The following is a 22,581-nucleotide window of genomic DNA, read 5'->3' as shown; positions in this document are numbered from 1 at the left end:
TTTTTCTCTTAAAAATATAGTCTACCCTAAAATATTTAGTTTGGTGGGTTCAGTGTGTTCAGATTCTGAAAGTCTGTTAAATCTAGTAATAGTGTCAAGAGTCCCATGACTGACCCTGGGCTGCTTTGCCTCCTGGACCGTGATGACAGATGTTTCATTAAGTCTGTACGTACTGGTGGGAGCAGAAATGCCTATATATCATTCTAAAAACTGTATTTCTTCCTGAATTGTTTCAGATTTTCGTTGAATATCTCATTTGATTTTTTTTCCCCTTCCTGTTTCATATGCAGGTCATGGCAAAACCCCAAAAGATGCAGCGTCTGTTCGCGCCACGCATCCAATACCAGCAGCCTGTGGGATTTATTATTTTGAAGTAAAAATTGTCAGTAAGGGAAGAGATGGGTAAGTGTACATTTTGGTGGGATAAATTGCTTGCAGTCCTTGGGTAATTATTTTTGTCTTGATTTATCATATTTATGATGTAATAGGAAAATGGGAATCTCGGAAATACTGGTAATTGGTAAAGTAGGACCTGAATATTAATGCTGTAGCAGGTTGGATATAGTTCTGCTTAAATACTGGTTGAAGCTAATACTTGAGTTGGTGAAATAACCAAGTTTTTCTGGTCCGTTTGTCATGAAATTGGAGAATTGGAATTAAACAACAGAGAGACAGTGACTCATTTTCCATGCCTTGTCTTACACTGCCCTTTTCTGAATTCTGCTGAGAACTTAAATCTTCTCAGAGCTAGTTAACCAAGGCCAAAAGGGGATTCATACGTATTTCACAGGGGTTGGGACTTAGACTTTTGGGTTTAGATCAGGGAAATATGTTTGTATGCTCTCAATTAGAGGTGATTCCCAGGGATTAGGATGTGGTATAAATAAAAGCTTCCAAATGGGAATTCCATGTAGATCCTGGAACCAACTTTTATAGCATTGCTTTTCAGCTTGGGATCAGTGTGTAGTATGTGTGTGTACGTCAGAATCACTTAAGGGACTATTACAAAGATAGTAATTTGGGCCTTACCCTAAAAGTTCCTAAGTCACTATTTTCAGAAGCAGAACTTGGGCAAGATAGGCATCCTTGAGTAAGCTTCACCGAAAATTTTGGTGCATATCTCTGATTAAGAGCTGATTACCTAGAATCATTAGATCTATCCTGTGGTATTTTCTGATAATTTCATTGTGGTATCAGAGATCCTTTAAAGCATCCATAGAGTCATTAGTCCAACTCCCAAGATAAACTTACTGGGTGAGTTGGCCCAATTGAGTAGAGTTATTAAGTTGACCTGTATTTGAAGTGAATCACTTAACCTGTTAGTGCTTCTTCTATGTTTAACTGACAAAATAAGTATATTTAATAGATTATTCCTCCTACTTTATTTGCTGAATATTTTCATTCTCAACACTATGGAAGGTAGAAAATGCATCCTTGGAATTCATTGATAACTTTTTACTGAACTGCCTCAGTTTTCCCAGGGTGATCAAGCCAAAGATAAAATCAGAGAAGACAAGCATAAAGTGGTTGAGAGACCCTAGATTGAAATAGGCACACGATTGTAACCATTTTTAACTCTACTGCGGCATGCATACTCAGCCAGTTCTTTTTATACTTAAAATTATACCGTCAACCTCGTTCATGCTGGTGTTGCTCACGATGATTCCCCGGGTTCTCTTCACCTTTTCACCCTACGTGTTCTGTCTTTGCATGATCTTGACCTTCTGTTTTCATGGCTGCAAACACCCTGATGAGTGTCAAATCTAAAGCTGCATCTCCAGTTATTCCCTCGAGCTCTAGACCCATACGTCTAACCCGATGTTTGCATTTGAGTGTCCCATGGGTATTTCAGTGTAGCTTGTTTTAAGTCTTTTTCTCAGCACCAGCTTGGTTAGTGGTTTCACTATTGCTAGAAACTTGGGAACTTCCTATCTCTAACTTACTGTGTCCCTCTCTACGTCCTCTGCCTTGGTTTGCTAATTTATCCCCTAGATTACCTGGGTGGTCGGTTGCTCCCTGTTTTACGCTTACTTCAGTCTGCAACTGTTGTCAGTGTTCTTTCGAACACAGCTGACTCTGTGTGTCCCTATCTTGAGATCATTTGGTACACCTGTTGCTTTGAGGCTGCAATCTTACACTTCTCAGCAGGGTCCGATGTGATGTGACTAACTGCTTTGTAACTTTTCAGTCTCATCTCTTTGTTGCCAGGATCCCTCATTCATCTTTTTTCCTTTCATTTTTAAGATTAGGTGATTTTTCCATATTGTAAACTTTATCATTTTTAGTGTGCAGGTCTGTGAGTTTTGACAGATGTGTATAGTCATGTCAGCGCCACCACAATCAAGATACAGTTGGTCTTTGAATGATACAAGTTTGATCTGCACGGGTCTACTTTATATGTAGACATTTTTTATAATTACAGTACAGCCCTGGAAATATATTTTCTCTTCCGTATGATTTTCTTAATAACATTTCCTTTTTTCCAGCTTTATTGTAAGAATACAGCATATAATACATACCACATACAAAATATGCATTAACTGTTTATGGTACTGGTAGGGCTTCCAGTCAACATCAGGCTATTAATAGTTAAGTTTTTGGAAAAGCAAAAGTTAGGATTTTCAGCTTATGTGGTGGCAGGGGTGGGGGGTGGGTGATCCGTGTCCCAGCACCACCCATTGTTCAAGGATCCCGTGATAAAACAGTTCCATCACCCCCCAAAATTCCTTTATACCCCTTTGTGGACGATTCTTCCCCATCTCTCAATGACAGCCATTGATTGTCTCTAGAGTTTTGCTGTTTCTAGAATGGCATATAAATGGAATCATAGTATGCAGCCTTCTAATTTTGGCATCTTTTACTTAGTGTGATACATTTGAGATTCATCCCTGTTGTTGCATATATTGGTAGATCCGTCCTTTTTATTGCTGATTGTATGGTTGAGCCAACCACAGTTTGCTTATCCACTCTTCAGTTGAGGGACATCTGGGTGGTTTCCAGTCTTTGGCAATTAGGAATTTAGCCACTATAAACATTTACGTACAGGTTTTTGTGTAAACTTGAGTTTTCATTTCAGTTGGGTAAATATCTAGGAGTGGGATTGCTGGATCGTGTGTTAAGTGCATTTTTAACTTTATAAGAAACTGCCAAATTGTTCTGCAGAGCCACTCTACTAGTTTGCATTCCCACCAGCCGTGTATGAAAGTTCCTGTTGCTTTGCCTCCTCAGTAGCGCTTGGAATTGTCAGGTTTTTTTGTTTAAAATTTTTAGCTATCATAATAGGTATCTTAGTGGTTTCTTGTTGTGGTTCTAATTTATATTTCCTTAATGACGAATGATGTTAAAGAATCTTTAATTCTTATCTGCCCTCCCCTTTTTAACAAACTCAATAATTCCTTTATTTTGATTTTTTTTTAAGATTTACTTATTTGAGAGAGAGCATCAGCGGGGGGGGGGGGGGGGCGGGGCTCAGAGGGAGAGGGAGAAGTAGACTCCACCCTGAGCATAGAACCCAATGCGGGGCTCGATCCCAGGACCCTGAGATTATGACCTGAGCTGAAGGCAGATGCTTAATCGACTGAGCCACCCAGGCCCCCATTTATTTTGGTTTTAAATTAATCGTTTGTCAACAGCTGTGGAAGTGGTTAAGAAGTGACATACAGATATACTTAAAAATACTGAATTTGACAGCTAAATTGAATGGAATATTTCATAGGGCAGTTTTCATTTTGTCATTTACTCAACTTAAATTTAAGGTCCTTGCACCTCATCTCCTTCCTGAGCGGTGGAAGCTCTAACTGGGGCATCCAGTTAATCTCCATTTCCACTTGGATGCATGCTTAGGCTTGAAGAAATAAGCCCCAGAAAATAGAAAGTAGGATGCTAAACAGAGTTGAATCAACATAAAGTGACCCCAAAGAGAGATGTGGAACAAACTTTTTAAGTTAGAACATACTCCCAAGGATCTGTTTTTAATCAGAACCGGCTATCTGTGAAAAATGCATTGGCTAGATAGCTTTGTAGTACCATCAAGTACTGTGGGTACTTCTCTGACTGTACATGCTTTCTCATATTTCTAGTTCTGTCTGCAGGCTCTTTCCTTCCTTCTTAAATTCACCTTCTCTTGTCCCTTCACCATTTTCCCAGCTTAACTAATTACTCTTCAACCCTAGTTTAAAGATACCTTTTTGGTGGCACTTTCTCCTCCCCCAAATAGGATTATGCCTTTAATACGCATCCTTTACATTTTGGCCAGACTGTAATTATAATATCTGTATGTTTCAATTGTCTGCCTACTGGTGGTATAAACTGCAGAATCAAGGGTAAGGAACTATTTTATGTTTCTGTAACTCCAGTACTTAATTGATAGCTAGCATTCATATGAATGAATAAATGAATGAATGAGAAACCGTACTTACCTCCTATGTATTCTTGGAGAAAACTGTTCTATCTTTGGCAGATCTTATTTATCCTTCTGGTACACTTTTTCAACAAAGTCCTAGGTCTAACCCCATGCTTTTGAAAGGGAAGCGTGATTCATTTATGGAAGAAAAGCAAGTCATATTGCTAATTTTGGGCAAGTAATGTCTTTCTGGAGATGTATTTAACTGTATCAAGAGAACTAAAAATTGTTCCTAAAATCCCAACGTCTTTTTAAAGAATGGACCAGAAAGAGCAGCTGTTAGTCACTCTTCATTTGCAGTGATAGGTGCTCATCTGAGAGTTTAATTATACTCAATTTGAAATTTAATTAATTTTTTTTTTTTTAAGATTTTATTTATTTGAGAGAGAGAGAGAGAGAGCACAAGCAGGGAGAATGGCAGACAGAGGGAGAAGCAGGCTCCCGCTGAGCAGGGAGACCGACATGGGACTCGATCCCAGGACCCTGGGATCATGATGTAAGCCGAAGGCAGATGCTTAACCGACTGAGCCACCCAGGCGCCCTGAAATTTAACTTTTTTTTAAAACAGTGTGTTTATCCAGGACTGGAGCAGGTAAATAAATATTTAGGTCCAAGAACTTGGTTTAAGATAAATTGGTCAATGCAGCAAGTTTCCTCATGACATAGCGGGAGTTGAGTATGAATTACCTCTTAATTTATCTGTGATAGGCATTATTTCTGGGTCTGCCTTGGAAAATTAAGAATATGACTATTCTTAATTGTTATTTGTACCTTATTGCCTAAGAAATAAGGCTTGAAGGAAGTTCTTTTCAGTGAGTGAAAGAAATAATATATTTTGGGTTTTGCCTTGGATTTTCATTTAAATGAAACATAATTTTGTTTATGTTCAGGAAAATAAGCTTATTTACTGGGACACAATAGCCTAAGTTTTATAATTAATTTAAAAATAAATTCTAATGTGTTCCATAACAAAAAGTTAAATCATCTATCACCTTGTCTGCATAACTTTTTTTAGGAGACATATTTATTTATTTATTTTATTTATTTTATTTTTTTAAGATTTTATTTATTTGAGAGAGAGAGAGTGAGAGAGAGCATGAGAGGGGAGAGGATCAGAGGGAGAAGCAGACTCCCCACTGAGCGGGGAGCCCGATGTGGGACTCGATCCTGGGACTCCAGGATCACGACCTGAGCTGAAGGCAGTTGCTTAACCAACTGAGCCACCCAGGTGCCCTAGGAGACATATTTAAAGGCTATATATTTTTGTGTTCTTATTAATGATTGTTGACCATCAAGATGGATTTCTGAAAACAGTCTGTGTCTCATGAATCTACTTTCAGTGCAGGAATTTTGTTCAAGTTTTAAATTATACATACTAACACAAGCAGTGAAGATACAGTTAATTTTAAATGTGAGAGGTGATAAATTTTTTATCTGAATATTTTTAGAGTTATCATTTATTATGAGTATGCTACTTTTAGCTTTTCAAGCAAAATATTGATGCCACTCTGCCAGTGATTCAAGAGAAACCAGCAAGTAATCCAGTCTCTGTGTTCTCTTCCTGAATTCTGCTGCTGATAATAAAGTGCAGTCCTTAAGAGTGTTCCTTCTGTGCTTGCTGACTTGCTGGATTCTTTCTTGGGGGAGTGGAAGAGAAATAAAGGCCCCTCTTCCTGTTTAGTTTTAAAAGGCTTTAAAAGGTCTTTCCTTCTGGTTTTGATGGGAGATAAGCAGCAAATGGAAACACAGTGAACAAAGGAATGGAAAAAATGAACAAAGGCATCAAGTAAGCAATGTATTTATTAACTTAGCAAATATGTATCAAACACGTATGATGTGTCAGGCATTGTCACCAGCTGAATATAAATATGAAATTATTTTATTCATCTCTGTCTTATCCATTCTTCCCAGTAGAGGACCTGACACTTGGTAGAAACTCAATAAATGCATCAAGTGAACTAAATGTGGGTCCTTGCCCGCAAGGAATGTCAAATTCATTGGAGGGTACAGTGGGGCAGGGCAAGGAGCAGACTTAAACGAATAACTCTAAATTAAGATTTACTCATCACCTTAAGAACAAGTGAGTATATGGGAGATGGAGGGGATAGTGATTTAATTCTAGCTCAAGGAAGCAGATTTATAAAGGAAGGTAGTATTGATAGTCCTAACAAACTGAGTAAGAATTTGAGAAGCTCTTCTGGGGGAAAATATTCCAGACTGTGATAGTGGTGGAAATAGTCTCAGGGGAGGAGTGAAACTCTATGATGTCTTTGGCTGAGGTCTGTGGCTCAATATTATTGGAGACTTGAGGGATTATAGTGAAGAGTGTTCAGAAGTGAGAGTGGAAATGGAGTCTAGAGAGAGCATTGATGGTAGTTCTAAGGTGGAATGCTCTATAGGGAATAGAGAGCCTTCAGTCTTTTTAGTTAGGGCAGTGATAGGATAGCTGTTTTAGAAAGTACTGACTGGGGCAGCGGTAGGGGGCATTGGATATGGTGTATGATGGCAACGTGAAAGATGACTAGAGATAAGATTTGGGTTATGACGGGGCGCCTGGGTGGCTCAGTTGGTTGAGCGACTGCCTTCGGCTCGGGTCATGATCCTGGAGTCCCGGGATCGAGTCCCGCATCGGGCTCCCTGCTCGGCAGGGAGTCTGCTTCTCCCTCTGACCCTCCTCCCTCTCATGCTCTCTGTCTCTCATTCTCTCTGTCTCAAATAAATAAATAAAATCTTAAAAAAAAAAAAAAGATTTGGGTTATGAGGCTGGTGCCTAGGGATGGACTGTGATAGAGATTTAAAAAAATAATAGAGGAAGAGATGGTGGTTTAATTTGTTGGGTACCTATTACGTGCTAGGAACCTAAGATTTATAAGGACAGATTGGCTGAGACAGGGTCCCTGCCCTCCAGAAGTTCTCAGGTAAGAAGGGACATGGGCATGTCAATAAGTTACTAAATATATATAATGTTTATATATATATACATATATATATAATAATAGATATATTAACAAACTGGAGAAGTATGATCCAGTGACCAACTGTATTGGAAGATGGCATGGGAAGCCGCCATAGAAAGCTTGCTGATAGTTATGGAAAAAGAAAGTTAAAGCTGAGTCTCTCACTTCCCTGTCCTTTAGCCCTCATTTACCTTCCTTAGACTAATTTCCTAAAGATCCCCCAGAGATCGTCTGTGAGCAGTTTTTAAAGATGAATAGCTGTTTTAGAAGCTGATTACTTTTGCCAGGAAATATAGTGAAGGACTTTGGGATTAGACAGATGGAGATTCAAATATTGGGTCTGCCTGCACAATGTTTTGTGGGAGGATTATGTGTATATATGATTGTGAAGGGACTTCTGATACTAATGGGCATTGTCCTTTGTCTTTAAGGTGCTAGTTTTAAGCAAGGGAATGTGATAATGCTTGGATTTGCATTTTACAGAGGTTATTCTGATGGTAATACAGAAAATAAGAGGTCTGAGATAGACATCAAGAGGACCAGTGGGCTATTATGATTTTAAATTGAGGGCTTAATCTGGGTAGAAGAGTTGGTGAGGAACTGTGATAGCTATTTAGGACATGAAAAAAAAAAAAAAACAACCCTACCTTAATTGGGAGGTGGGAGTGGCGAGGGTGGCTGTTGAGAGAGAAAGACTTAAGGATAACCTCCGGGTCTCTGGAGACTAAACAAAATAAAAAATACTGGAGGGAAGTGGGACTTTGAAGTTGCAGATGAGGGGAACAATGTTTGAATTGCTCTGGGACATCCAGATGATTAATAGTAAAGCATTGGGTTTTTGGAGAGAGAGCAGAGCTATAGGTGGATTTTGGAGTCATCAGAATGGGAGTTGTTAAAGCCATAGGGATCGATGTGATCAGTCACCCAAGTATGTAGCATAAAGAAATGCCTAGGACAGACGCTTGAAACGCCATATTTATTGGATACATAGGAGGAAAAATATCTAGCTGAAGATTCTAAGCAGGAATGGTCCGAGAGAAGGGAGATTGGAGAGTGTGTTGTGTCAGAAGCCAAGAAGGTCAGTAAAAAGAACTTAAGTGTCCACTTGTTTGTCACTTAGGATACTGTTAATCCTTGTTATAGCGATTACCTTGAAGTTGGGGTGGAAGCCGGCGTGGTATGTCAGATACAGAGGTGAAGAATGGAAACGGTGGAGCTAGCGGACCGCACAGCTGTATTGCTATTGTGGGAAACAATAATTCTCTATCCATTTAACAAAATAATATGCTGCTAATTGAAAAATTCAGAGTACAGAAAAATATGAGGAAAATTATAATCTTATATAATTGCTACTAATAATTCAACTTGTTTACTTCCAGTTTTTATAGATATACTTTTTTATATTTTAAATGTAATTATTCTCTACTTACTGGTTTTTGCATTGTTTTATTATTGATATATGTACTTATCATTACATATTTCTTGCATAGTTATAAGCATTTTCCTATAAGATTAAAAGCCCCAAACATCTTTTTTCTTTTTCCTTTACTTTTTGGCTGCAACGTATTTTGTCATACCTATATTTGTCATACCTATATTAAGGCACACGTCTATTTTATTGTTATTTAAGTAAACTCCTTTCACAATACAAATAATTTTTATGCATGAAATCTTTCTCTGTTTCCTTGGGAAAGATTTCTTGAAGTAGAATTATCCTCTCAAAGGAAAAGATAAGCACATTTTTAAGACTTGTGATACAGTGGCCAACTTGCTCTCCAGAAAGATGAGCCCAACTTCCTTCTGGGTGGGAGAAACTTGGTTGTATGAGTCAGTTGATGAGGAGTCACTAGTGAGTCCAAAGAAGGATTGAGGAGGTGAATTCCTTTGCTAAGGGAGTGGAGTTGGGGATTTTAAATAAATTAGGAATATGGGCTGGAGTGTGGAATTGACTGGAACATAAATATCTCTACTTCGGGAAGCCTTTCTTGACAACCTTTCTTCCTCCCAGCTAGGTTAGGCTCCTCTTAGCTGTTCTTATGGCCCCTAGTACTGCCCCTTCCTAGCATCTTGTCGTGTTCATAGTTATTTATTTAAGGTCTGTCTTCCCTGTGAGAATGTCAGCTCCATGAGAGCACAGACTTTTCACAGCTTAATCTGTGTTGTCCCTCTACATAAGTACTTAGTAAACATTCACTGATCAGAAAAGTAAAAGTATTGAGGAACTATGAAATTTAAAACCCGGAATTTGTTGTGACAGCAGTTCACATAGGTAATATCATTTTTCTCTGTGTACTCAGCTGATGAGGGAGGAAAGCTGAATTGTGTGATTGGTGAAGGATGGGAACTGAGAGGTTAGGTAAATTGGAAGAACAGTTGTAGATTGAGGTTACTGGCAAGGGAATATGGAAATGGCCAGTTTTAGTTCAGGCTGGGTAATGAAATGAACTCAGTAAGGAGCTGATAAACTCAAGACAAAATGGAGAGATGAACTTATTGCTGTCTTGAGTGAGGTTTAAGAAGAGGATTTCTTTTTTTTTTTTTTTCATTTTACTTTATTATGTTATGTTAATCACCATACATTACATCATTAGTTTTTGATGTAGTGTTCCATGATTCATTGTTTGCGTATAACACCCAGTGCTCCATTCAGTATGTGCCCTCCTTAATACCCATCACCAGGCTAACCCATCCCCCCAACCCCCCGCCCCTCTCGAACCCTCAGTTTGTTTCTCAGAGTCCATAGTCTCTCATGGTTCATCTCCCCCTCTGACTCGCCCTCTTCCTTTTTCCCTTCCTACTATCTTTTTTTTTTTTTTTTAACATATAATATATTATTTATTTCAGAGGTACAGGTCTGTGATTCATCAGTCTTACACAATTCACAGCGCTCACCATAGCACATACCCTCCCCAATGTCTATCACCCAGACACCCCATCCCTCCTACCCCCCAGCACTCCACACCCCTCAGTTTGTTTCCTGAGATTAAGAATTCCTCATATCAGTGAGGTCATATGATACATGTCTTTCTCTGATTGACTTATTTCACTTAGCATAATACCCTCTAGTTCCATCCACATTGTTGGAAATGGCAAGATTTCGGGTTTTTTTTTTTTTTTTTTATGGCTGCATAATATTCCATTGTAAATATGTACCACATCCTCTTTATCCATTCATCTGTTGATGGACATCTTGGCTCTTTCCATAGTTTGGCTATTGTGGACATTGCTCCTATAAACATTGGGGTGCACGTAGCCCTTCAGATCATTACATTTGTATCTTTGGGGTAAATACCCAGTAGTAACAATTGCTGGGTTGTAGGGTAGCTCTATTTTCAACTTTTTGAGGAACCTCCATACAGTTTTCCAGAGTGGCTGCACCAGCTTGCATTCCCACCAACAGTGTAGGAGGGTTCCCCTTTCTCTGCATCCTTGCCAACATCTGTCGTTTCCTGACTTGTTAATTTTAGCCATTCTGACTGGTGTGAGGTGATATCTCATTGAGGTTTTGATTTGGATTTCCCTGATGCCGAGCGATGTTGAGCACTTTTTCATGTGTTTATTGGCTCTTTGGATGTCTTCTTTGGAAAAATGTCTATGTCTTCTGCCCATTTCTTGATTGGATTATTTGTTAAGAAGAGGATCTCTGAGCTGGAATTGCTAGAGATGCCAGTTTGGGTGTAATACCAAAAGACAATTTACGTGAAGCGAAGCAGAAGGGATTTTTGGTCTCTCTGGTTCACTAGTGTATTTTCAGTGTGTAGAGCAATGCTGGGCAGAATTCGGTGCTGGAGGAATCTCTTGACTGAGTGGAGGGAGACGGGGATATAATGTCTTTTCTTCTGTAGCCCCCCCCCAGTCCCCCAGCTCTGTGCCTTGTACAGAGTGTGTGTTAGGGAGTTGGTATTGATGGAGTGATTTGAATACTTCTTTTCCCTGCCTTTTGAAACAACCAAAGATGATGGGAACTGTTTGTGGTGGTGAGCAAAGTGTTATTTAACCAAATACCCGGTGAATATGGGAAAAGTGACCTAGAAATATATCACCATCGTGTTTCTCAAATTATTCTTGAGTTGGTTATCTTCAGTGTAGTTAATCTCAAATCATCCTTACCCCACCGCCTACTCCCATCAGTTATCTTATACCCAGCAAATGCATATGGATTTTTTTTTTTTTTAAAGATTTTGTTTATTTGACAGAGACACAGAGAGAGAGGGAACACAAGCAGGGGGAGTGGGAGAGGGAAAGCAGGGTTCCCGTGGAGCAGGGAGCCCAATGCGGGGCTCGATCCCAGGACCCTGGGATCATGACCTGAGCCGAAGGCAGATGCTTAACGACTGAGCCACCCAGGCGTCCCTGCATATGGATTTTTTTAAGAGCCTTTTTTGTAGTTATGAGGTAATGCATTCTTGATGCAAAAGGAGAAGTCAGACAAATCCTGTGAAGCAGAAAAAAGCATAAGTATTTTAAAAAGGATCTGCAGTCCTACCACCCATATATACTAAACTGCAATTGACGGTTTGTGGTATATTCTCCCAGGACTTTCTTTTCTCTATTCAAATTTTAACATCACCCTAAGAAAAAAAAATAGACCTAAGATGTATTTGAATAATAAAACATATTATTCTCACGTGTGCCACTACCTATACTTTTACCTTAGGATGAATTTAATGAAAAATTCAGAGAGAAAATCTCTTTTTAATAATGTCTTGAAAATACCCGTAATCTTTCAATATAACTATAAGGCTGTATAGCTTTGTCATAAGGAGTATGTTACTTGAAGTCATATTTTACTTTTTCAGAACCAGAAAACCAGTTTGTAACCAGTCTGTGTTTATCTCAGATAAATGGAGTGCTTGCTGTTTGCTGAGTGCTGGAATTATTTAGGTGACAATCGAGCATTTCAAAATAAGGAGAAATGGTCTGTAGGTCCTCGACCTTTTGCCTCTTTGTTGATCATCCGGCAATTTGGATAGGTTTTTCAGGAGGAGTGGTCAAAACATTTACAACGGTTACAGAGGAGTAGTTGTTCTTGGATGGAAGCACAGGCTGCTTAGAAGTTGAGCTTCATCTTAGTGTTTCTCTCTTTGTGATTTAGACAATACAGAGTCCTTTTTCCTCTGTTTTTTCCTGTTTCTTTTTAAGATTTACTTATTTGAGGGAGAGAGTGAGGGGAGAGGCAGAGGGAGAAAGGGGAGAGAGAGAACCCTTAAGCAGACTCCCGGCTGAGCATGGAGCCTCATGAGGGGCTCGATCCCAGGACCCTGAGATCATGCCCTGAACCGAAATCAGGAGTTGGCTGCTCAACCAGCTGAGCCCCCCAGGCGCCCCGACAGTGCAGATTCTCAGCAGTTTTCCTCCCCAGCATCTCAGACATAAAAAAGAGTTAACACGGTGAACACCCATATACCCACCATTTAGACTTTAGAGTCAGAATTTTGCTGTATTTGCTTTATCACAAACATGTCTGTCCATCTTCTTTTTAAATGCATTTCAAAGTAAATTGCAGTTTTCAAATCAGTTTTACTTTAATTCTCTAATTTTACTGTTGTATCTCTTTTTTCTTAATCTGAAAATCTTTTGTTTCTAATGTTATTGACATAATTTTTCATTTGTTTTGTATTGGAACATAACTATATATTTCTAAATTAAAATACTAATATTGCTAAAAAGAATATTGATTACTATATGATTTCTTTGTAGTTTTTTTTTTTTTGTCTTTAGAATGTATCCTGCTAGGGATAGATGCTCAAAATACTGAGTTTTAAGGTCCCTTGAAGTAATTCTTTTGTGTTTCTACAACTAACTTGACATACTAGTTTCATTTATTTATATTTCTTAGGTTTTTAGGGATTTCTTTTTTTCTTTTTGTTTTCTGTAATTATGTAAAACATTTAAACATTTGCATTGTTCCAAAATTAAAACTGTATAGAAGTTTCATTTTACCCGGCTGACCTTCCCCATTCCTGCAGGTAATTATTTTTTATTAGTTCTTGGTTTATCTTTCCCTTATTTCTTCTGAAAACACATCTGACCCTTGAGCAGTACAGGGTACAAGGGGTGTTAAAATCCTCTGTGCAGTTGAAATCCGTGTATAATTTTGGTCCTCTGCTCAATTTGAATTGGATTATTATTTTGCCCTGTGTTGAGTTGTATAAGTTCCTTATATATTTATTTTGAATATTAACCACTTACCAGGTACATCATTTGCAAATAATTTCTACCACTCAGTAGGTTGCCCTTTTGTTGATTTTTTTTTCTTTTTTTACTATGCAAAGACTTTTTATTTTAGTGTAGTCCCAATAAATTTTGTTTGTTTTGTTAGTTTCCCTTGTCTGAGGACCTGTCTTGAAAAATGTTGCTAAGGCCAATGTCAGGGATTCCTGCCTATGTTTTCTTCTAGGAGTTTTATGGTTTCAGGTCTTGCATTTAGGTCTTTAATCCAGTTTGAGTTTTTGTGTATGGTATTAGAAAGTGGTCCACTTTCATTCTTTTGCATGTAGCTGTCCAGTTTCCCCAGCACCATTTATTGAAGAGACGATCTTTCCCCCATTGTATATCCTTGCTTCCTTTGTCATAGATTAATTGTCCATAGAAGTGTAGGTTTATTTCTGAACCTTGTGTTCTGTTTCACTGATCTGCGTGTTTATTTTTGTGCCACCATACTGTTTCAATTACTATCTTTTGTAGTATATTTTGTAATCTGGGATTATGATATCTCCAGCTTTGTTCTTTCAAGATTGCTTTGAGAACTATTCAGGGTCTTTTGTGGTTCCATACAAATTTTAGTATTGTTCTACTTCTGTGAAAAATGCTGTTGGTGTTTTGATAGGGATTACATTGAATCTGTAGATTGCTTTAGGTAGTATGGACATTTTAACAGTATTAATTCTTCCAGTCCACGAGCATGACATAGTTTTCCAGTGTTTTATAGTTTTTCAAGAGTACAGGTCTTTCACTTTCTTGGTTAAGTTTATTCCTAGGTATTTTATTTTTTGATGTAATTGTAATTGGAATTGTTTTCTTATTTCTCTTTCTGTTACTTTGTTATTAGTATATAGAAACACAACCAATTTCTGTATGTTAATTTTGTATCCGGCAACTTTACCAAATTCATTTATTCTAATAGTTCTTGGTGGAAATTTTAGGGTTTTCTATGTATAGTATTACACCATCTGCACATAGTGACAGTATAACTTCTTTCTTACCAGTTTGGATGTCTTCTGTTTTTTTTCTTTCTGATTGCTTTGACTAGGACTTCTGGGACTATATTGAATAAAAGTGGCTAGAGTGGTCATCCTTGTCTTATCCTGATCTTAGAGGAAAAGTTCTCAGTTGTCACCATTGAATATGATGTTAGTTGTGGGTGTTTGGTTTTTTTTGTGTGTTATGTTTCTTTTTAAGACTTTATTTATTTATTTCAGATAGAGTGAGGGAGAGCGCACAAGCAGGGAGGAGGGGCAGAGGGAGAGGGAGAAGCCGCCCAATGCTGGGCTTGATCCCAGGACTGGGAGATCATGACCTAAGCCGAAGGCAGAGGCTCAACCAATATATAAGAAACTTACACAACTCACCCAGGCACCCCAGTTGTGGGTTTTCATATACTATCTTTATATGTTGAGTTATGTTCCCTCTAAACCCACTTTTTTGAGAGTTTTTATCATAAATGGATGTTGAATTATGTCAGGTGCCTTTTCTGCTTCTATTGAGATGATCATATGATTTGTATCCTTTCCTTTGTTAATGTGTATCATATGGATTGATTTGTGTATACTGAGCCATCTTTGTTGCATCCCTGGAACCAAGCCGGCTTGATCATGGTGAATGATCCTTTAATGTTGTTGAATGTGGTTTGCTAATATTTTGTTGAGGAAATTTGCATATATGTTCATCAGGGTTATTGGCCTGTAGTTCTCTTTTTTTGTAGTGCCTTTTCTGGTTTTGATACTGACCTTGTAGAATGTGTTTGGAAGCTTACCTCCTTCTTCTATTTTTTTGGAATAGTTTGAGCAAAATAAGGATTAACTTTAAATGTTTTGTAGAATTTACCTGTGAATCCGTCTGGTCTTGGACTTTGGTTTGTTGAAGGTTTTGTGATTACTGATTCAGTTTTGTTACCAGTAATCAGTCTGTTCAGAGTTTCTGTTTCTTCCTGATTCAGTTTTTGGAAGATTGTATGTTTCTAGGAATTTACCCGTTTTTTTCTAGGTTGTCCGATTTTTTGGCATTTTTTTTTTTTTTTTTTGCAGTAGTCTTTTTTTTTTCTTAAAGATTTTATTTATTTATTTAGAGAGAGCGTGTGCACAAGTGTGGGGAGGGGCAGAGGGAGAGGGAGAGACAGACTCTCAAGCGGACTCCACGCCAAGTGTGGATCCTGATGTGGCGCTCTGTCCCAGGACCCTGAGATCATGACCTTGAGCTGAAATCTGCAGTCAGACGTTTAACCGACTGAGCCACACAGGCGCCCCTGCAGTAGTCTTTATATTTCTGCAGTGTCAATTGTTATTTATTTCTCTCTCATTTCTGGTTTTATTTGATTCCTCCCTCTTGATGAGTCTACCTAGAGGTTTATCAATTCTGTTTTTCCTTTCAGAGAACCAGCTCTTGGTTTCTTTGATCTTTTCTATTGATTTTTGGTCTCTATTTCATTATTTCTGCTCTTCTGATCTTTCTTATTTCCTTCCTTTTACTAACTTTGGACTTTGTTCTTTTTCTAGTTTCTTTGGATGTAGGGTTAGATTATTTATTTGAGATTCTTTTGGTTTCTTAAGGTAGGCCAATATCCCTATAAATTTCCCTCTTTTAATTGCTTTTGCATGTCCCAGAGATTTCGGTCTTTTGTGTTTCCATTTTCGTTTCATGTGTCTCCATGTACTTTTGGTTTCTTCTTTGATTTCTTCATTGACCCATTGGTGTGTAGTAGCATGCTGTTTAGCCTCCACATGTTTTTGTATTTTCCAGTGTTTTTCTTGTGATTGATTTCTAGTTTCATACTGCTGTGGTCAGAAAAGATGCATGATAAGATTTCAGTATTCTTAAATTTACTGAGACTCTTTTGTGGCCTACCATGTGATCTCTCCTGGAGAATGTTCCACGTGCACTTGAAAAGAATGTGTATTCTGTTGTTTTTGGATGGAATGTTTTGTATATATTTAAGTCCATCTGGTCAGTGTGTCATTCACATTGATTTTCCGTCTGGGTGATCTATCTATTGGTGTTAAGTCGGTTGTTAAAGTCCCCTACTATTGTTTTACTGTCCATTTCTCCCTTTATATCGGTTAACATTTGCTATGTATTTAGGTGTTCCAGTGTTGGATGCATAGATACTTAAAATTGTTACATCCTCTTGTTGGGTTGATACCTTTTTTATTATGTAGTACCTGTTTGTCTTTTGTTACAGTCTTTGTTTTAAAGTCTATTTTGTCTGATAGAAGTATTGCTACCCCTGCTTTCTGTGTATAACTTTTGACTCCCCAGAAACTTAACTACTAATAGCTTACTGTTGGCCAGATTTGTTACCGATAATATAAACAGTTGATTAACACATATTTTATATCTATGTTATATGTTGTGTTCATACAGTAAAGTAAGCTAGAGAAAAGGAAATGTAATTAAGAAATTCATAAGGAACAGAAAATACATTTACGGTACTGTATTATTAAAAATCCATGTCTAAGTGGACCATGCAGTTCCAACCCATGTTGTTCAAGGTCAGCTGTATAACCAAATAAACTTCAGAAAACTCTGAACAGATAGCACAAATATATGATGACAGTAGTTGCTTCTAGATAGGGGAAGTGGTTAGCTGGAGATAGGAGTGAAAGGAAACTTGAAACATATTTGTCACTTTTGAATTTTTTTTTTTTTATGATGTGGTCTATTTTCATTGCTCTCTTTTGGGGGAAAGGTTAGTGTAGTTTTACATTTACAAAGTTACTTTTATACTAACACTTATAGTCCCCTCCTTTTAAGATCATCTCTTTTGGGCGCCTGGGTGGCTCAGTTGGTTAAGCGACTGCCTTCAGCTCAGGTCATGATCCTGGAGTCCTGGGATCGAGTCCCGCATCAGGCTCCCTGCTCTGCAGGGAGTCTGCTTCTCCCTCTGACCCTCCTCCCTCTCATGCTCTCTGTCTCTCATTCTCTCTGTCTCAAATAAATAAATAAAATCTTTAAAAAAAAAAAAAAAAAAGATCATCTCTTTTGTGAGCCATAATGAAATCAGCTAGTAACCTCTTCATTTCCCCTCTCTTCCCTAGTATTGGGGGGGGGGGGGCATTTAAAAATCTCTTACTGATACACCTGCAGTAAAATCCACTTTTTGGGAAGGGGATATATAGTTCTGTGAGTTTTGACAATGCTTAGAGACAAATGCTTACAGTCAAGAACAGAACTATTTCCTCACCTCCCCAAATTCCCTCTTAACTGCTCCCTTTATAATCAGATCCTCCTCCCACTCCTAACTCCTGGCAACCACTGATGTGTTCTCTATTCCTGTATTTTTTTTTTTTTTGAAACCAGAATGCATAAATGTAACCCTCTGAGTAAGGCTTTCTTTTCAGTCAGCATGGTGCATTTGAGATTCATGTGGATAGTCCAGTGTATCAGTAGTTGATTCTTTTTTTGGTAAACTCTCCCCCATTTTGTTATTCTATTATGTCTACATGTTGTAAAAAGCACATAGTATTTGCATACACAACTCTGTTACCTCATCATTTAGTGTTAGTTACAAATGCGGTATGTTTAATACCAGGCCTTAGGCCAAAGCTTCTCTTAGGGTTTTATTTGGTCATTCTTTTTTTTTTTTTTTTTTTTTGGTCTTTTTTGGTCATCTGAAGATCATTCTTTCCTCGAGAACTCAGGAAGAGCTCGTGGGAACAATATTATTTAAGTCCTTGCTGGTTCATAACTGTTTGTGACCAATACATCCATTTTATTTGAAGGTTTGACTGGATATAAAATCCCTGGCGTATATTTTTTTGAGCTCCATAGACTTGGATGTGAAGTAAATTCATTGTTAAAGTCTTATGCCATCTCTTTTTCCTTATAAGAAAATTGGTCTTGGGGCACTTGGGTGGCTCAGTTGGTTAAGCATCTGACTCTTGCTCTCAGCTCAGGTCTTCATGTCAGGGTTGTGAGTTCAAGCCCCACGTTGGGCTCCATGCTGGGTAGGAGCCTATTTTAAAAAAAAAAAAAAATTGGTCTTTCACTTGGATGGCCAAAAGATTTTTCTTTAAAGAGCTGGTACTGAATATATCTTGGTGTTAACTTCTGTGTATGGCCTTAAATGATAATTTCAGGTCTTCTTTTATTTCAGAAAGTTTACTTGTATGATAATTTTCAGTATTCTGTTCCATTACATAGGTTTCTTTTTGGGGGACTCTAATTACGTCATATGCTGGATCTTCTTTGCCTAACTTCTATATCATTTCTTCACAAAACCTTTTACTTTTCTTCTTTGTTTACTTAGAAAATTTTCTCTGTTCCATCTTTTTCTATGGGGACTGTTCACTCTTACGTTCTGTTTTGTCTTCACTTCTCATACAGTTTTTTCTTCTAGTTCTTATATGATGCAAGTAAAAACACTATTATTCTACTTATCTGTATTATAAATTGGAGACTTCCTATTAAAAAGTCTTGAAGAGGGGCACCTGAGTGGTTCAGTTGGTTAAGCATCTGCCTTCAGCTCAGGTCATGATCCCAGGGTCCTGGGATCAAGTCCCTCATTGGGTTCCCTCTGCCCCTCCCTCTCCGCTCTTGCTCTCGCTTTCTGTCTCTCAAATAAATAAAATCTTTAAAAAGTTTTAAAGATCCAATGTAAATTTTAAGTTCTAACACTTGTGAAGAGAAAGGTTATTGCTGGAACAGTCAATAAATTATACCGCAGTCTGCATAGTTTTGTAGGTACACCTTACTTGGTATGATGGATAGTACCCAAAGTTTATAAAATTGAAATGTGAAGCAATTTCTTTTTTTTTTTTTGATTTTATTTTTAAGCAATCTCCACACCCAACATGGGCCTCAAACTCAGAACTCCAAAATCAAAAGTCGCATATTTTACCAACTGTGAGCCAGCCAGGTGCCCCAGAAATGTGAAGCAATTTCTTATTAACTTATTTTTATGATTTGGAATTGCCGCTGTTTATTGTTCATCAATTTTTCAGGGACATGCTGAAAAGTAAGAATTTAAAGTATGGAGTACAATATAAAGAATTGATTTTTGTTAGCCAGATACTTCACTTTATTAATAGAGTCACAATTTAGTGCCTTTGAGGTGAAAGGATTTCGTTATACATAAAATGTGATAAATTATTTTCCTTTATGTTTAACACTATAACAGGCTACTTTAAAAAGTCAAGAAACCAAGTTATGTTTATTTGTTGTTGTAATTAACTACAAATGTGATTCCTTGACAAAGAGTTATTAGAGAAACTCTCGAACTAGTATTCTGCTTTCATGGATCTTCAAGTTTTATTGTCTTAATTATTATTTAAAAGGCAGGATAAATGAATAGGTACTTGAAGGCTGTTTTCATAACCATAGCCACTCCTTAATTTAAGGTACTGTTTATTTTTTATTTATTTTTATTTTTATTTATTTATTTATTTTTATTTATTTTTTATTCTTAATGTTAATCCCCATACATTACATCATTAGTTTTAGATGAAGTGTTCCATGATTCATTGTTTGTGCATAACACCCAGTGCTCCATGCAGAATGTGCCCTCCTCAATACCCACCACCAGGCTAACCCATCCTCCCACCCCCCTCCCCTCTAGAACCCTGTTTGTTTTTCAGAGTCCATCGTCTCTCATGGTTCGTCTACCCCTCCGATTTCCCCCGCTTCATTCTTCCCCTCCCGCTACCTTCTTCTTCTTCTTTTTTTCTTAACATATATTGCATTATTTGTTTCAGAGGTACAGATCTGAGATTCAACAGTCTTGCACAATTCACAGCGCTTACCAGAGCACATACCCTCCCCAGTGTCTATCACCCAGTCACCCCATCCTTCCCACCCCACCCCCCACTCCAGCAACCCTCAGTTTGTTTCCTGAGATTAAGAATTCCTCATATCAGTTCGATCATATGATACATGTCTTTCTCTGTTTGACTTATTTCACTCAACATAATACCCTCCAGTTCTATCCACGTCATTGCAAATGGCAAGATCTCATTCCTTTTGATGGCTGCATAATATTCCATTGTATATATATACACCACATCTTCTTTATCCATTCATCTGTCGATGGACATCTTGGCTCTTTCCACAGTTTGGCTATTGTGGACAGTGCTGCTATAAACATCGGGGTGCACGTACCCCTTCGGATCCCTACTTTTGTATCTTTGGGGTAAATACCCAGTAGTGCAATTGCTGGATCATATGGTAGCTCTATTTTCAACTTTTTGAGGAACCTCCATACAGTTTTCCAGAGTGGCTGCACCAGCTTGCATTCCCACCAACAGTGTAGGAGGGTTCCCCTTTCTCCGCATCCCCGCCAACATCTGTCGTTTCCTGACTTGTTAATTTTAGCCATTCTGACGGGTGTGAGGTGATATCTCATTGAGGTTTTGATTTGGATTTCCCTGATGCCGAGCGATATTGAGCACTTTTTCATGTGTCTGTTGGCCATTTGGATGTCTTCTTTGGAAAAATGTCTGTTCATGTCTTCTGCCCATTTCTTGATTGGATTCTTTGTTCTTTGGGTGTTGAGTTTGATGAGTTCTTTATAGATTTTGGATACTAGCCCTTTATCGGATATGTCATTTGCAAATATCTTCTCCCATTCTGTCGGTTGTCTTTTGGTTTTGTTGACTGTTTGCTTTGCAAAAGCTTTTGATCTTGATGAAGTCCCAATAGTTCATTTTTGCCCTTGCTTCCCTTGCCTTTGGCGATGTTTCTAGGAAGAAGTTGCTTTGGCTGAGGTCAAAGAGGTTGCTGCCTGTGTTCTCCTTTAGGATTTTGATGGACTCCTGTCTCACACTGAGGTCTTTCAACCATTTGGAGTCTATTTTTGTGTGTGGTGTAAGGAAATGGTCCAGTTTCATTCTTCTGCATGTGGCTATGCAATTTTCCCAACACCATTTGTTGAAGAGACTGTCTTTGTTCCATTGGACATTCTTTCCTGCTTTGTCAAAGATGAGCTGACCATAGAGTTGAGGGTCCATTTCTGGGCTCTCTATTCTGTTCCATTGGTCTCTGTGTCTGTTTTTGTGCCAGTACCATGCTGTCTTGATGATGACAGCTTTGTAATAGAGCTGGAAGTCCAGAATTGTGATGCCGCCGGCTTTGCTTTTCTTTTTCAACATTCTTCTGGCTATGCGGGGTCTTTTCTGGTTCCATACAAATTTTAGGATTATTTGTTCCATTTCTTTGAAAAAAGTGGATGGTATTTTTTTTTTTTAAAGATTTTTTATTTATTTATTTGAGAGAGAGAGAATGAGAGAGAGCACATGAGAGGGGGGAGGGTCAGAGGGAGAAGCAGACTCCCCGCTGAGCAGGGAGCCCGATGCGGGACTCGATCCAGGGACTCCAGGATCATGACCCGAGCCGAAGGCAGTCGCTTAACCAACTGAGCCACCCAGGCGCCCAGTGGATGGTATTTTGATGGGGATTGCATTGAATGTGTAGATTGCTCTAGGTAGCATTGACATCTTCACAATATTTGTTCTTCCAATCCATGAGCATGGAACGTTTTTCCATTTCTTTGTGTCTTCCTCAATTTCTTTCATGAGTGTTTTATAGTTTTCTGAGTAAAGATCCTTTGTCTCTTTGGTTAGATTTATTCCTACGTATCTTATGGTTTTGGGTGCAATTGTAAATGGGATCAACTCCTTAATTTCTCTTTCTTCTGTCTTGTTGTTGGTGTATAGGAATGCCACTGACTTCTGTGCATTGATTTTATATCCTGCCACTTTACTGAATTCCTGTATGAGTTCTAGCAGTTTTGGGGTGGAGTCTTTTGGGTTTTCCACATAAAGTATCATATCATCTGCAAAGAGTGAGAGTTTTGACTTCTTCTTTGCCAATTTGGATGCCTTTGATTTCTTTTTGTTGTCTGATTGCTGTGGCTGGGACTTCCAATACTATGTTGAATAGCAGTGGTGATAGTGGACATCCCTGCCACGTTCCTGACCTTAGGGGGAAGGCTCTCAGTTTTTCCCCATTGAGAATGATATTCGCTGTAGGTTTTTCATAGATGGCTTTTATGATATTGAGGTATGTACCCTC

General features: G+C 38.3%; 1 protein-coding gene across 2 annotated transcripts in view; it reads left to right on the top strand.

Annotated features, from left to right (window-relative positions):
• The window catches only part of RANBP9 (RAN binding protein 9), a 98,502-nt gene that overhangs the window by 13,502 nt on the left and 62,419 nt on the right, over positions 1-22,581 (top strand). Inside the window, exon 2 of one of the 2 annotated variants that reach the window (XM_021697136.1) lies at positions 291-402. The gene's annotated coding sequence lies outside the window, so the exon portion shown is untranslated. Of the gene's footprint in view, positions 1-290; positions 403-22,581 lie in introns of those variants that run through there. The other variant, XM_021697135.2, reaches the window with a different exon arrangement.

This window comes from Neomonachus schauinslandi, chromosome 8 (genome assembly GCF_002201575.2).
Source record: "Neomonachus schauinslandi chromosome 8, ASM220157v2, whole genome shotgun sequence".
NCBI classification, from domain to species: Eukaryota; Metazoa; Chordata; class Mammalia; order Carnivora; family Phocidae; genus Neomonachus; species Neomonachus schauinslandi.
The sequence above is the reverse complement of the archived record's forward strand: the minus strand, read 5'-3'. Positions and strand labels throughout refer to the sequence as shown.